A 15513-nucleotide genomic window follows, 5' to 3' on the forward strand; every position below is an offset into this window, starting at 1 on the left:
AAGCCTCTAACAAGATCCCAAAAGCACAACATACAGACTCTGACTCGGCAGCACTCCGGGAACAAATGTAGCTTGCCATCTGCACTGGATCATCTTCTATCTGTCCTCAACTCAACTGGGAGTACCTGCGCGGCATGAAACGCAGCCCCCGAAGAACAGGGGGTCAGTACGGAAATGTACCGAGTATGTAAAGCGAAAATATAACAATAATAATCCAAGATCCGAACCAGAAGTACGGAAATACAGCAGACAGGATCGAACCCGAGTCCGAATAGAAATACAGAGTGTATGGGCAGAACCACAACATACACCATAAGCACGGGGTATAGCCGACAGAGTCGTAGTATGAACTGGAGGCACCGAGTCTAACTGGAAGAATCATCGTGCGGGTCAGGGGCACCAAGTGCGACTGACATAATCCCAATCGAAGCCAGAGGTGCAGAAATATAACCGACGGAATCATAGTCCGGCTCAGTCATACAGAAGCAACACAGACCGAATCATGCATGCAGAATCATAAACTTACACAGGTACATATAGTATGCATTTATCTCAGATCTTGGCCCTTTAGTGAGGGGCGCGGTAGTTAGTGCAATGGAATGTGCACGACTAACCAGAATGCCACAGGGTCACCTCTGACGTACAAGTCATACACAAGAGGTTCCGGAAGGCAAATACGGCAATTAGAATGCCAAAATTCTTTGCTTTCTTTTGAAAAACATTTCCATCTCATACACACAGAAAATCAAACACACAATTACCGCGGCCAAAAGTCCAGCGGTCACTATCACACATACCGCGGTTAAGTACCCAGCGGTCACTATCACACATACCGCGGCCAAGTGCCCAGCGGTCACTATCACAATTTCGACATACCGCGATCAAGGGTCCAGTGGTCTATGTCGGGCATACCGCGGTCAAGGGTCCAGCGGTCAATATCACAAATGCGGCATACCGCGGTCAAGGGTCCAGCGGTTAATGCCACACATCCGGCTTACCGCGGTTAAGGGTCCAGCGGTCAATGTCGGACACGCCGCGGTCGAGGGTCCAGCGGCCAATATCACACACACGCATAATATTATAACCGGCCCGGGGCTCGGTAAAAGAGAGAATAACAGAATGCCAAATTATCACTTTCCAAACATAAATCACGCATGCCAGAATCATGCATCACACAAGATTCACGTATGCCAACATCGTATATCAGGAAAATACAGAAGATAAGTAGTTTATCCAGAATATCAGGGTAAGATTTCCAAAAATGTTCTAGATGTCAAAAATATTTTATAAGGCTCATAAAGGTGGTCATAACACCTATCATATAATAAACAACATAATAACCAGGAGCTACCTGTGAGCTCCGGACAAAAGTGAGCTGGCTAAAGCCATTCCGAAGATATCAAGGTTTCTGTCTCCACAATCGTTTCAATAAACATTAAATCAAACTCAGAATAGTTAAAATAACTCCCGTTTAGTAGTCGGAACAATAACCATAAGTTCCCTTGACTTATCGTACAAGAATGAAACAAACAGGACCATAGAAGAGAAGTCGGGGATAGCGGGCCCACCTAGGGTCAAGTCGAGGTGGCAGACATGAATCACGCACATTATACTCTACGGAGTCACCCAGGAAAGTTTCCGAGCGATCGGATTACATTTGTGAAAGTTACGGATGCTTAACCATGTTTCTAACAAAATGCACCTTTTGTAGTTCAATTGCATTGAATGAATAGTACCAAGAATCAATCTCGGATTTCTATGAGCAGAATTGCCCCCGAGGCTCAAATCTCAACCTAGTATGTGTAAGACATGCCAAAGAATGAAGGGGAAGGCTTTACATACCTTAGTTGCGCCTTACGCTCGTCCAAGTTCAGTTTTTGTTTCGCCCGAAATCTACAAATGGTCATGTTTACCAATTGTCAACCATAAGACTTTAAGACTTAAATCTTGAAGCAACACTTTTCTACAGAGATTTGGGCAGCATTTCCCCTATACATATAGCACCCCCGAGAATTCAACTCGGCCAGAATGATCAACAACAATCCAACAACAACACTAACAACAACAACAAGCACTATAACACACAATACAACACAACTAGTCTTGTTTTCCACATAGTCCAACAACTTCCATTCCAACTTCACAATTTCAAACTAATATCAACATTTCCATATTCATTAACTAACTTAAGACCATATACATACGATTCGGAACCATTTTACATTATTCCGCAAAATGCACAAACGTTCCACAAAAACCATAATTCGTCTAAAATCTCCAATCTTCGGCATAAACATCCGCAACACATTTCATCTTCTAGTTTCATGATTTACATTAACTTTCACAACTAATCACACTACTTCCCATTAATACAAAAGACTACATACAAGTCACATTTGCTTTTACAACACTTTCCAAACAAGATTACAACTTCATTAAATCATCATATTCTCATTTGCATCATAGAATGCATATTAACAACAACTAACTCATTGCATGGAACTTAATTCACATATTACACTACACATATGTATTCATTCGGCCAACTCCCCACATTTCCAACTTCAACCAAAACCATTAAGCTTTCATTTCTAGTATAGTGTTCACAACAACTACAACTAGAATGCTATATAAAATCAACTCATCTTTGACTACACAACAACACATGTATACGGCTACATACATACATATATACATCCATGCAACTTCCATATTTCCATGAATTTTAGCCATTTCTACATTCTACAACATAAACCAAACCTTCATAACACATAAAAAGGGATTAAATCTTACCCTTTCTCTTCAACTTCTTCACTTGAATAAGTTGTCATATTGAAGAAACAAGTCCTCTTTCTTTCAAACCAATTACACCAAGTTGTAGAGGACCCTTAATATAGTAGAAAAACAACAAGACAATAATTTTTGGATCAAAATTTGGAGGGGGTGAAGGTGAGGGGTAAGGGCCGAATATGCCCTTCTCTTTTGCTCTTGTTGTTCTTCTCTCTCTCCTTGTGTTTATTTTCTTGAACTTTCTATAGGATAAGGACTAATATATATTAGTTAGCACATGGGAAATTAATAAAAATCAAATGGGCTTGGCCAAGCACATGGCCGGCCACCCCATCTCTTTTGGGCCTCATTTTCATATTTTTTTTTTTAGCCCAATTACTTATAATTTTCGTTTTGTAATTCCCGAACTAATTTTCGAAATTCCAATTTTGCTCTTGGCCCTCCTCCGAGTTTCCACACCAATATTTCTCATGAACGACACACACATGTGTGAATTCAAATCAACATATAGCCTCATTCCTTACAAATCAAAGTCATTTCAAATTTTTCCGAACACGCGAAAGTACGGGATATAACATGTGGGAAACCTGACCACTTCATGATGGATTGTCCTCAAAACAAGTTTGACAATTATGATAGGATAGTCAGGAGGAACCAGATCCCCGATAGAAGATTCAGAAGAATAGAAGTTGTAGACGAACTGGTAAAGCAAGCGCTTGCTGCATGGGGAAATTCCTCTAGTGAATCTGAAGTGGAAAATGACAAAGGGGACACATCAATAATGGCCATTGAAGATGAAGCAACTGAAAATGGGTCAATCAGTGCACTCATGGCTAAGTGTTGACACCTAATTTTTGACCTCTCGTAATTTATTTTAATCACTTAGAGTCCTTGGACGATAAATAAAATGAGCTCTTAAAGGGTTTAAATAATTTTATATAAATTGTCCAGGTCAATATTTTACTCCTTGAAATTGATAACAGGTTTTTATGACATCATAAATTATTTAGAAATTAATTGGTACCTTTATGACATTTATTAGATGCTTGTTAGATTTAATCAAAGAAAAAGGCATTTTAAAAAAATAACATTTATTTAATTGTTTAAATTGTCAAAAATCAAAATTAGCAAATATATTATTTCCTTCAGTTCAAGGAGTTTGAGTAATTAAAATAATTAACCATTTTACCCCTTAATATTTAATTTTGTATACTTATATAATTTGTCAAAAGTATTTATAATTTTCTATAAATGTTTTAATCTGGCTAATTAACCAATTAGATGGTCATTATTACAAATTGACCTTTAATTGTTTAATTATTTTTGTTACGGCCACAATTAAATTAACCAATTCATGGTTTATGGAAATTAGGGTCATTTTTGTAAAATTAGCCTCTTAATGGCCTTGATTAAAATAACCAAATTCGTTGGCTCAAATTAATTAAGGTTATTAGTGTAATTTAATTGGCTAATTAGGCCAAATATGGCCATAACTGAAATAATCAGTTGGATTAAATCAATTAAGGCCATATTCTCAAAATTAAGCCCATTTATACGATTGGCCATTTTTTTTAAAATGATTTAATAGGCTAATTATGCTTATAATTGGAATATTATGACCAATAATCGATATTTTAGTTTTTTCCCATTTTTTAAATTACCCATTTTACCCTATATATGCGTGTATACATTAAATACACGCACACACACACACACACACACACACACACACACACACACATATATATATATATATATATATATATATATATATATATATATATATATATATATATATATATATATAGATATATATATATATATATACACATAAAGGGCCATTTTTTTTTTATATATAACTTGGACCGAGTCCAGTCCAAAAATGGACCAAGACCTAGCCCAAGCCCAGTCCGTTTAAGGGCTTAACACCCCTTTACAACTCCATTCATACCAAACGACCTCGACCCTACCCCTATTCTCTCTCTTTCTATTTCTTCGCAAACCCTAGGAGCCGCCACATGTCTCTCTCTCTCTCTCTCGTCCAAATATGGTAAAATCACAGAGTTAATGTAGGATTCACAACTTTTTGCAGAATCATTTACATGAAAAAATTAATTCCAAGGTTTGTTTTCACCCAGATCTCTTCCAAACGCGGTAATAGCCTTTTTCTTTTGAAATTATTCAGTCAAAAGTTGATTTTTGCTGTCTTATTTGTTGTACTGTGTTCATTTTGCTCAAACTTCATTGGCTGGGGACAAATAGGTTGGATCGAGTCCAACGAGGCTCAGATCTGACCATTCATTTGTTGTTGAAATCATTTTAAGCCGTAGATGTTGTTTTACATGCTTCTCAGTATAAAAATTTTAAACTTTGACTTAAAAAGTTGGGGTTTTGTTGGTTCTAAAATTTATTACGGCTGCACCTAAAAAAGGTAACATTTTAATCTTGTTACTTATTTGTTATTTTTCAGTAGCTTTGTCATGTGATAATGCTTTGTTTGCGGTTGGTTTGTCTTGGGTTTAATTAGTGGTAATTTGCTGCCCTAAGTGATGCTTAAGATTCATTAGGAGCTTGAGATAGATATCACATTCTTGTCTTCATTAATGATATACTTAGCCTTAATAGTTGGTTGTTAATATGAACTAAATGTGTGAGCCTAGATAATTTTATTTGATGTTTCTCCGTTGGTAAAGATGTACAGACTGAGGTATGCTTTATTAGATGCTAAGGTTACTACTTAGCTTCTCATCCTTTAAACATGATAAAATAGGGTTATATGATTAACAATAGTAACTTTAGTAACCTTTTAGACTAATATTACTCCTGTTTGAATGCGTGAGACTGTTAAAGAACTGTGATGGTCTATTTTGAGTAGTTTAAGGTAGTTTCTAGTATTGTTAATTGAATTATGTTATCCTGGAGTCTTCAATCTACTTTCCTGAGCCTCTACATACTTTGTTTAAGTCATAATCAGTACTGTAAACCATGATTAGAATAAGTAAAGGATCAAGATTGGACTAAAATAAGGTTTTAAGAGTCTAGGCATACTTATATGAGTCTCATGATGTGGTCAAGGCAGTAGAATGAGATTTAATAGCATTTGAATAGGTCTGAGTCTACCAAAGTCTTTTTAAATATGTCTGGATTGGTCTAAAATGACTTTGAATAGTTGTATGCTATACACTAAGGGTAAGTATGAAAAAATCAGTACTCTAGAACATAATATAGAAATTCTAAAATGAAGATTGAGACCAAGGTTTATTTGTTTGGTATAATATCCTCCCAAATGGTTCATTAGAGGCGGATATAGGCTCATGAAGCTATAAAATCATTTAGGATGAATTAGGATATCTAGATACCACTAGGATAATTATGTGACATGATTGTTTATTGGGTCAGGACCTAGTCTTGATTTTTATGTCACCAGACCCTCCCCCTTCTATATTTGGTTCAGGTTTGAGTCTTCAAAGGGGTCTAGTGACACTGAAAAGGGTGATTGGATCCTGATATGCTCTCTGATTGTTGAAAATGGTTAGTGAATAAATGAAAGAGAACTACTTGAGCCTAAGGGTTGGCGTTCAGTCTAAACTTAAGTTTATAAGGATTAAGATGTCAAGTTTTTTCAAAGAAGTAAACCCTAGGTTGAGTTAATTGAAACTGCCAATTTGTGTGGTCAACCAGGGGTTTAGCTGGAGTTGTATTTAAAGGCAGTGTTAAACTAAATCTTAACCACAAGGTCTTGGTGGTTGTCACTAGGCATGAGGATGAGGTAAGGAGTTGAGGTTGCCTTAGAATAGTAAAAAGTTAGCTTAGGTATGAATTGGAGGTAATGACCAGTGGGGCCTTTTTTACCTTTTTACTAGAAAACAAGAATCAGGAAAGGGTTGGGGAGGTGATGACCTCACCCTATCTTGTTTCTCTTTCAGGACCCTGAGGTTTCTTTTTTCTCCCGAACCTCATTCCCATGGTTGTGGGATTCGCAGAGGTCTTATGCTTGGTTAGGAGAAGTTTACTATGCATGGAGGGATTTTTTTTTTGAGGTTTTATGCTATCAAAACCGAGTTAAAATAAAGTATGAGGGTATATCACATTTCCTGTCATAATCAAAGGGGTTAAAAACTACAACATTGACCAAATTCTGGGGGGAAATAATTTATCAGGACCTGGATTCATGCCTTAGAGTTCAAAATTTCTTGCTTTGTTGTTTAAGAATGAATATGTTCAATGAAAACCTGTATGATATATCTATGCTAGAACTGTCTATGTTGTTGTCATAGCTATAACTTGAATCTGGAAAGAAGAGATTTTAATTACGATAAGATTGGTAGGAATTCTTGCTTTTTAACTTGAACTGTTACATTTAGACCTTACTCAGCATTGTGGTATAACTGTAACACCCTGTAAACTTGAACTAGGTGTGGACGTGTAAAGATCTAGTGTTAAGATGATATTATATCTATGTAAATCCATTTTTGATGAATTCGGGTGGAGGATGGTCGTTTTGAAGTCAAACCCACAATTGAAGTTCTTAAGGGCTCTTAAAATTCGCCTAAGTTTTGGTAGGTCTGTCTTCTGGGTGCTTTTCATGTAAATGTATTGGGAATTGGGGAAACCTTCCTCCATGAAAGTTGTAGATATTGAAATAGCTTTCCAACGGTATATTGTGGAGCTCAAGAAAAGTTCTGTGCTAGAGGTTATGACCAATTTACTAAGCGATGTTGAAGCAGTCAAAAATCATAAAATTTTTGCTAAGTGTGGAATAGATAGAAGAGCTTGCTGAGCTAGGCCCAAAGCGAGGTAGAGGCTCGCCATAGCCCTCGCTCAGCGAGGTAGGGGGGGGGGGGTACAAAAGTGAAAACGTAAGAAAAATTGACTAAGTCCTTTTTGAGGGTGACGCTGAGCGAGGCTCAAAGCGAGGTAGGGCCTCGCCGAGCGAGGGCCATAGCGAGGTCACCCCTGGCTTTGGGCTAGCTCGGCGAGCTAGGGGTTCCAATTTTCCTGTTATATAAATTCATCCCTTAACTCGAAAAATCAGATTTCCCTAAACCCTAGAACAACGTGTTATTCTCCTATCAACCTCCCACAACAAAGGTTACACCATAATTCTTCCTAAAGTGATTCAAGCTAGGATTTTGGGTGTTCTTTATTAGAAAAGTGAATTGTTAAACTTTGTTTAACGTACTAAGGTATGTCTTTTTAATTTATTTTTTTTGGCTATAAAGGTGATTTGTATGTCTCTCTTTTGAAAACTTATTCTGAATGAAAATCACTTTTTGAAACTATTGTTGGAAGTATAAATTTTATTCAAGATTCTTTAATGAATGAAAGGAAAAGTAATCTTTTCATGTTTGTTGAACTCTAATTCATGTCTAAATGGTGGTTAATGTGTGTGAGGGGACAAACCCACATTAAACCTAGATTGTACCAAACCCTATATATGTATAAGGTATTATGAATGTTTTTCTCTATGAGAGATGCTTAATAATGATGGTTAAGAGTTGGTACCGACATTCTCATTGATGAATTGGGACATGGAAATCTTTTGTAAATAAGTTATACGTTTTCAAAACATTGACTGGAATGACTTATTCTTTCGATAAGGCATAATGAACTTTAATGTTATTGATGGTATGACTACTTTGAGACAAATTGTGAATCGGCTTCTATGCCATGAACTTTGTTATTGTGTTTGTCTTGCTATGCGGGAGGAAGAGTAGCCACTATAGATTCTAGTGTATTAATTTCCTTGCCATTAGGGGGAAGAGTGGTCACTTTCGGGTTCGCTACCTGGGGTGTATTAATGGCCTTGCTATTCGGGAGGAAGAGTAGCCACCGTGAATCCATATTCTGGTGTATTGCGCAGTGTTGTTGATATTGAGTTGGGCCTATATGGGCGATTGTGATATCCATCTTTATTATGGAACTGGTATTTTTGCCTGATCGATTTAAAGCATAATGGAAACTGGGATTTTGAAATGGCTTGTAAACTGTTTAACAAATGATATTAAGATCACAAAGTGGAATAACTGTTTTTATACTATCTTTTGAGGACTGATTTCTTTATGTATTATTATAATTTATTTTCGTATTACTTGATGTCCCCGAGGCACTCACTGAGTATGAAGTACTCAGGCATACTATTGTTGTTTTTGATGGTATGTTAGGTAACGGAGAAGAGCAGGTTCTTGATACTTCGGGCGCTTAGGAAGGATTTGCTGTTGCTGCTGATTTGGTGAGCCCACACGTTCATTCGTAGGACACCCTGTTTATTCGTTCATTCATTATTAGTTTGTGGGCTGCATCCCGATGAGTCAAACTATTATTTCTTTATCTTAGAAGCTCCATAGTATACATTCTTGTGGGTAGTTGTTGAGTTATTGATTAACTCTTAGGCATGTTGTTATGTTTGACTAGTATTGATTACTAAAGACTTTCGCTGATTTAATTCATAGACGTATGATTTGTTTACCTTTATTTTATAAACTGTTGGAGGCGAATGTTGAACCTGGCGGGTTCAAGTGTTATTATTGTGTCGTTTAGGTTCTTCCAATGTTGTTCATGACGTCGGATACCGGTCACGTCTAGGGTGGGTTTTAGGGCGTGACAAGCTTGGTATCAGAGCCTAGGTTTAAATACGTCCTAGGATTATTGTCGGTGTCTGTGGAGCTGTATCTAGTGGAGTTTTCCTTGTGCAGCCTGATCACCTGCATGACTGAGTAACTCCCAGGACATTCATAGGTGTTTCCTATTCTTCTTGATTCTAGATGGTGGTGTATTTCTTAAAGTCCTTTTTAGGATCATTCTAATTCGCTCGTTTATTTGTGCCTTGCAGAAATGGCTCTGACGCGATCCAAAAACGGTAACCGAGCACAACCCGTGAGAGCTAACCGAAATATTGGGGGCATGAATGTTGGTAACGAAAATGATACTGAAACCAAGTACCACCTCAAGCACCGCCTGCTCCTGTTGTTTATGTTGCGGATGTGCCTGAGATTGGTACTATGCAAACTGCTATTCAAATGTTAACTGCGTTGGTTGCGGCTCAGCAGCAGTAGAGGTGTGGGACCTCATGGTGAAAGTAGACTTATGCAATTCCTCGACTTGAAGTCTCCAGAGTTCTTCGGGTCACGAGAGGTGGATGACCCCCAACACTTTCTAGATGAGACATTCAAGGCATTGAGGGCAATGGATGCCTAGGATTTCGAAGCTGTGAGGCTTGCTTCTTATTAGTTGAAGGATGTTGCTCACGCATGGTTTGAGATGTGGGAGTCTAAGAGGGGTGACGCTGCTTTACCTCCTACGTGGGTTGAATTTGAAGAGGCGTTCATGGAAAGGTTTCTGTCTGACGAGTAGAGATTTGCTATGGCCACGAAGTTTGAAAAGCTAGACTAGGGTAACAAGTCGGTTCGCGAGTATAGTTTTGAGTTCACCCGTCTGTCAAAGTATGCTTTATTCATGATTCCAACTGAAAAGCATAAGTTGACTCATTTTGTGAAAGGCTTGGTGCTACGTATCAAGTCTGCATGTGCTGCTGTGGCTATGTCTCCTACTTGCACTTTCTCATCTCTGGTTGGGTTTGCTAAACAACAAGAGAGTTGGAAGAATGAGGAAAGGGTGGATCAAGATCAGAACAAGAAGGCCCGATCGGCAGGTAGTTTTAGTGGTAATAATTATAAGGGAGGTCAGAGTAAAGGGTATTCGGCACTTGCTCAGTCTGGCGCATATTCGAATGCTAGTGTACCTTCTGATAGGCAAGGTCCGAAGAATAATAACCAAAGCAGGTTCTCCCAAGGTAGTAGTCGGTCCGCTGTATGAGAGGATCGTATCTGTCATCACTGTGGTATTAGGGGGCATCTTAAGAGGGACTGCAGAAAGTGGCTACATGAGATGGCTACTATGAATAACCAAAAGAATGATTCGCCTGCTTTTGCATCTGCTAAAAATCAGCTTGCTGGTAATGCTAACAATTATAATCAGAATGCTCGTAACAACAGCAAGGGAAAGGAAGTTGCTAATACTTTTGGTAGAGGGACAACTCAACTTTATGGGCTGACTCGTAGAGAGGCAGCTGAGGCTTCTGATATTGTGGTTACAAGTATCCTTACCATTTGCTCTCATGATGCTTACTCATTAATTGATCCGGGTTCAAATTAATCCTATGTGACCCCTTATTTTGCTCTTGATTTGGGTATGAAACCCGAACCTTTGTGTGAACCTTTTGCTGTTGATACGCCTTCTGGTGTCACTGTTATTATTTCTAGAGTGTATAGAAATTGTGTTGTTGTGATCATGGGACGTGAGACCATGGCTGATTTGTATGAACTTGAGATGGTGGATTTTGATGTAATTATGGGGATGGACTCGTTGTCCGCATGTTATGCTTATATGGATTGTCGCCATAAGTTAGTTCGTTTCGCCTTTCTCGAGGAGCCTGTTATTGTGTGGGAAGGTGAAATTGCTATGCCAAGGGGTAGATTTATTTCCTATATTAAGGCTCATAAGATGATTACGAAGGGGTGAATTTACCATTTGGTTGCTGTTAATGATACAAAAAGCTGTAGTACCTGAATTTGCATCTGTTCCCATAGTTAGTGATTATCCCAAAGTGTTTCCTGAAGATCTTCCTGGTATTCCTCCTGATAGGGTTATTGATTTTAGGATTGATGTTATTCCTGACACCCAACCTATTTTTATTCCGCCTTATCGTATACCTCCAGCGGAGCTAAGGGAGTTAAAGGATCAGTTGAAGGACTTATTGGATAAAGGTTTCATCCGACTAAGTTCCTCACCTTGGGGTGCTCTAGTCTTGTTTGTTAGAAAGAAAGATGGTTCCCTTAGGATGTGCGTTGATCACCGTCAACTTAATAAAGTGACCATTAAGAATAAATATCCTTTGCCTAGGATAGATGATATATTTGACCAACTTCAGGGTGCTAAGTTCTTTTCAAAGATTGACCTGAGGTCTGGGTATTACCAATTGAAGATAAAGGAAAAGGATATCCCGAAAACCGCTTTCCGTACGCGTTATGGGCACTTTGAGTTTCTAGTCATGTCCTTTGGGTTGACTAATGCTCCTGCTGCATTCATGGATTTGATGAACCATGTGTTTAAGCCATATCTAGACCGCTTCATTATTGTGTTTATTGATGACATTTTGGTGTACTCTAAGAATCGTGAGGACTATGCTAATCATTTGAGGATAACTTTGACAACACTTGAGGAGAATGAGCTGTATGCAAAATTCTCTAAGTGTGAATTCTGGCTTGATTATGTGGCTTTCTTGGGTCATGTGGTGACTAGTGACGACAATAAAGTAGACCCTAAAAAAATTTCAGCGGTGAAGGATTGGCCTAGACCTACTAGTGCGACTGAAATTCGTAGTTTCTTGGGTTTGACAAATTATTACCGAAAGTTTGTGGAAGGTTTTTCATCAATAGCCTCTCTACTGACTAAATTGACACAGAATACTGCTAAGTTTCAGTGGTCCGAAGCTTGTGAAAAGAGTTTCCAAGAGATTAAGACAAGGTTGACTTCGGCTCTTATTTTGACGTTACCTTCTGGGTCTGGTGGATATGTGGTGTATTGTGATGCTTCTAGAATTGGTTTGGGTTGTGTATTGATGCAGAACGGTAAGGTGATTGCTTATGCTTCGTGTCAGTTGAAGAAGAATGAGAAGAATTATCCGACTCATGACTTGGAGTTAGCTGCTGTGGTATTTGCTTTGAAAATTTGGCGCCATTATCTGTATGGTGAGCATTGTGATATTTTTACTGATCATAAGAGTCTGCAATATATCTTCAAGAAGCGAGAGTTGAACCTCAAGCAGAGGAGGTGGTTGGAATTGTTAAAACACTACGACTTGAATATTATGTATGATCCTGGTAAGGCTAATGTGGTTGCTGATGCTTTGAGTAGGAAATCTATGGGCACGTTGGCTTATTTGCGTGCTCATGACATGCCCATGGGGAAGGAGATTCGAAGGCTTGCTATTCTTGGGGTTAGGCTTGATGAAACTGAAGATGGAGAGTTAGTAGGAATCACTCCATCACAGTTTGACATTGTGGAAAGGATTAAATCAAAACAATATGATGATATGCTTCTGGCAAAGCTAAGAGAAGGAGTGGAAAGGGGTGAGTACACTTCATTTATTGTTGGGACTGGCGATAGTGTTCTACAGTTGCAGGGACGCTTGTGTGTTCTTGATGTTGATGGCCTTCGACAAGAATTGATGATGAAAGCTCATAGTTCCAAGTATGCGGTGCATCCGGGATCCACCAAAATGTATAAGGATTTGAAACAACACTACTCGTGGAAAATCATGAAGGTTGATATTTCTAACCTTGTGGCTAAGTGTTTGAACTGTCAACAGGTGAAGGCTGAACATCAAAGGCCTGGAGGCCTGGCTCAGAATATTGAGATTCCGCAGTGGAAGTGGGAGGAGATCAACATGGATTTCGTTGTGGGTTACCCCGCACTAAGACCATGTTTGATTCGATTTTGGTGATAGTGGATAAACTCACAAAGTCTGCCCACTTCCTCCCTGTGAAGACGTCGTATGTCGCGGTGCAATATGCCAAGCTATATCTAAAGGAGATAGTTAGATTGCATGGGATTCTGACATCCATCATATCGGACAGAGGTACGTAATTCACTGCTCGTTTTTGGACATCCTTTCAGGAAGGTTTGGGAACTAGAGTGAAATTGAGCATTGCCTTTCATCCTCAAACTGACGGGCAGGTAGAGAGAACTATTCAAACGCTGAAAGATATGTTGAGAGCCTGTGTTATAGATTTTGGAGGAAATTGGGATGAGCATTTACCTCTTGTGGAATTCACGTACAACAACAATTACCAAACAAGTATTCAGAGGGATCCTTACGAGGCTCTTTATGAGAGGCGTTGTCGGTCTCCAATTGGTTGGTTTGAACCAACTGAAGTAAAAATGTTGGGTCCTGCCTCAGTTCATGAAGCAATTGAGAAGGTTAATCTTATTGTGCAACGACTCAAGATAGCTCAGAGTAGACAGAAGTCTTATATAAATATGAGGCGGCGTGAGCTAGAGTTTTCTGTTGGGGACAAGGTGTTCTTAAAAGTGTCTTCGATGAAGGGAGTAATGCGGTTTGGTAAAAATAGGAAGCTTAGTCCTCGTTTTATTGGTCCTTATGAGATTGTTAACAATATTGGGACAATGGCTTATGAGTTGAAGTTGCCCCCGATATGGCCATGGTGCATCCTGTGTTTCATATTTCGATGTTGAAGTTGTACGAACCCGATCCTTCCCATGTGTTGAATCATGAAGGGATTGAAATCAATGAAGGGCTATCTTATGAGGAGGAACCAGTTCAGATTCTAGATCATCAAGTTAGAAGGTTGAGGACGAAGAATGTGGCATCGGTCATGGTTTTGTAGCGAAACCATGATACTGAGGAAGCTACTTGGGAAGCAAAGGAGGACATGAAGAAGAGATATCCTCACTTGTTCCCTATGACTGGTATGAGCTAGCGTTTTAACTATTCTTAGGTGAATCGCCTGTGTTTGTTGAATCAACTTGTGGTTTAGTGATTACTTCCTAGAATACGATTCTCATTCGAGGACGAATGATCATAAGGAGTAGATAATGTAACACCCCGTAAACTTGAACTAGTTGTGAATGTGTAAAAATCTATTGTTAAGATGATATTATATCTATGTGAATCCATTCTTGATGAATTCGGGTGGAGGATGGTCGTTTTGAAGTCAAACCCACAATTGAAGTTCTTAAGGTCTCTTAAAATTCGCCTAAGTTTTGGTAGGTCCGTCTTCTGGGTGCTTTTCATGAAAGGTTGTTGCTCATTTGGGAACACTTCCTCCATGAAAGTTGTAGATATTTGAAATAGTTTTCCAACGGTATATTGTGTACCTCAAGCAAAGCTCTGTGCTAGAAGTTATGACCAATTTATTGAGCGATGCCGAAGTAGTCAAAAATCGTAAAATTTTGGCTAAGTGTGAAATAGATAGGGGAGCTTGTTGAGCTAGGCCCAAAGCGAGGTAGAGGCTCGCCATAGCCCTCGCTCAGCAAGGTAGGGGGGGTCCAAAAGTGAAAACTTAAGAAAAATTGACTAAGTCCCTTTTGAGGGTGACCTCGCTGAGCGAGGCTCAAAGCGAGGTAGGGCCTCGCCGAGCGAGGGCCATAGCGAGTCACCCCTGGCTTTGGGCTAGCTTGGCGAGCTAGGGGGTCCAATTTTCCTGTTATATAAATTCATCCCTTTACTCGAAAAATCAGATTTCCCTAAACCCTAGAACAACGTGTTATTCTCCTATCAACCTCCCACAACAAGGGTTACACCATAATTCTTTCTAAAGTGATTCAAGCTAGGATTTTGGGTGTTCTTTATTAGAAAAGTGAATTGTTAAACTTTGTTTAACGTACTAAGGTATGTCTTTTTTTAAAAAAATTTATTTTTGGCTATAAAGGTGATTTGTATGTCTCTCTTTTGAAAACTTATTCTGAATGAAAATCACTTTTTGAAACTATTGTTGGAAGTATAAATTTTATTCAAGATTCTTTAATGAATGAAAGGAAAAGTAATCTTTTCATGTTTCTTGAACTCTAATTCATGTCTAAATGGTGGTTAATGTGTGTGAGGGGACAAACCCACATTAAACCTAGATTGTACCAAACCCTATATATGTATAAGGTATTATGAATGTTTTCCTCTATGAGAGATGCTTAATAATGATGGTT

The sequence above is a fragment of the Lycium barbarum genome, chromosome 10, assembly GCF_019175385.1.
Source record: "Lycium barbarum isolate Lr01 chromosome 10, ASM1917538v2, whole genome shotgun sequence".
Lineage (NCBI taxonomy): Eukaryota > Viridiplantae > Streptophyta > Magnoliopsida > Solanales > Solanaceae > Lycium > Lycium barbarum.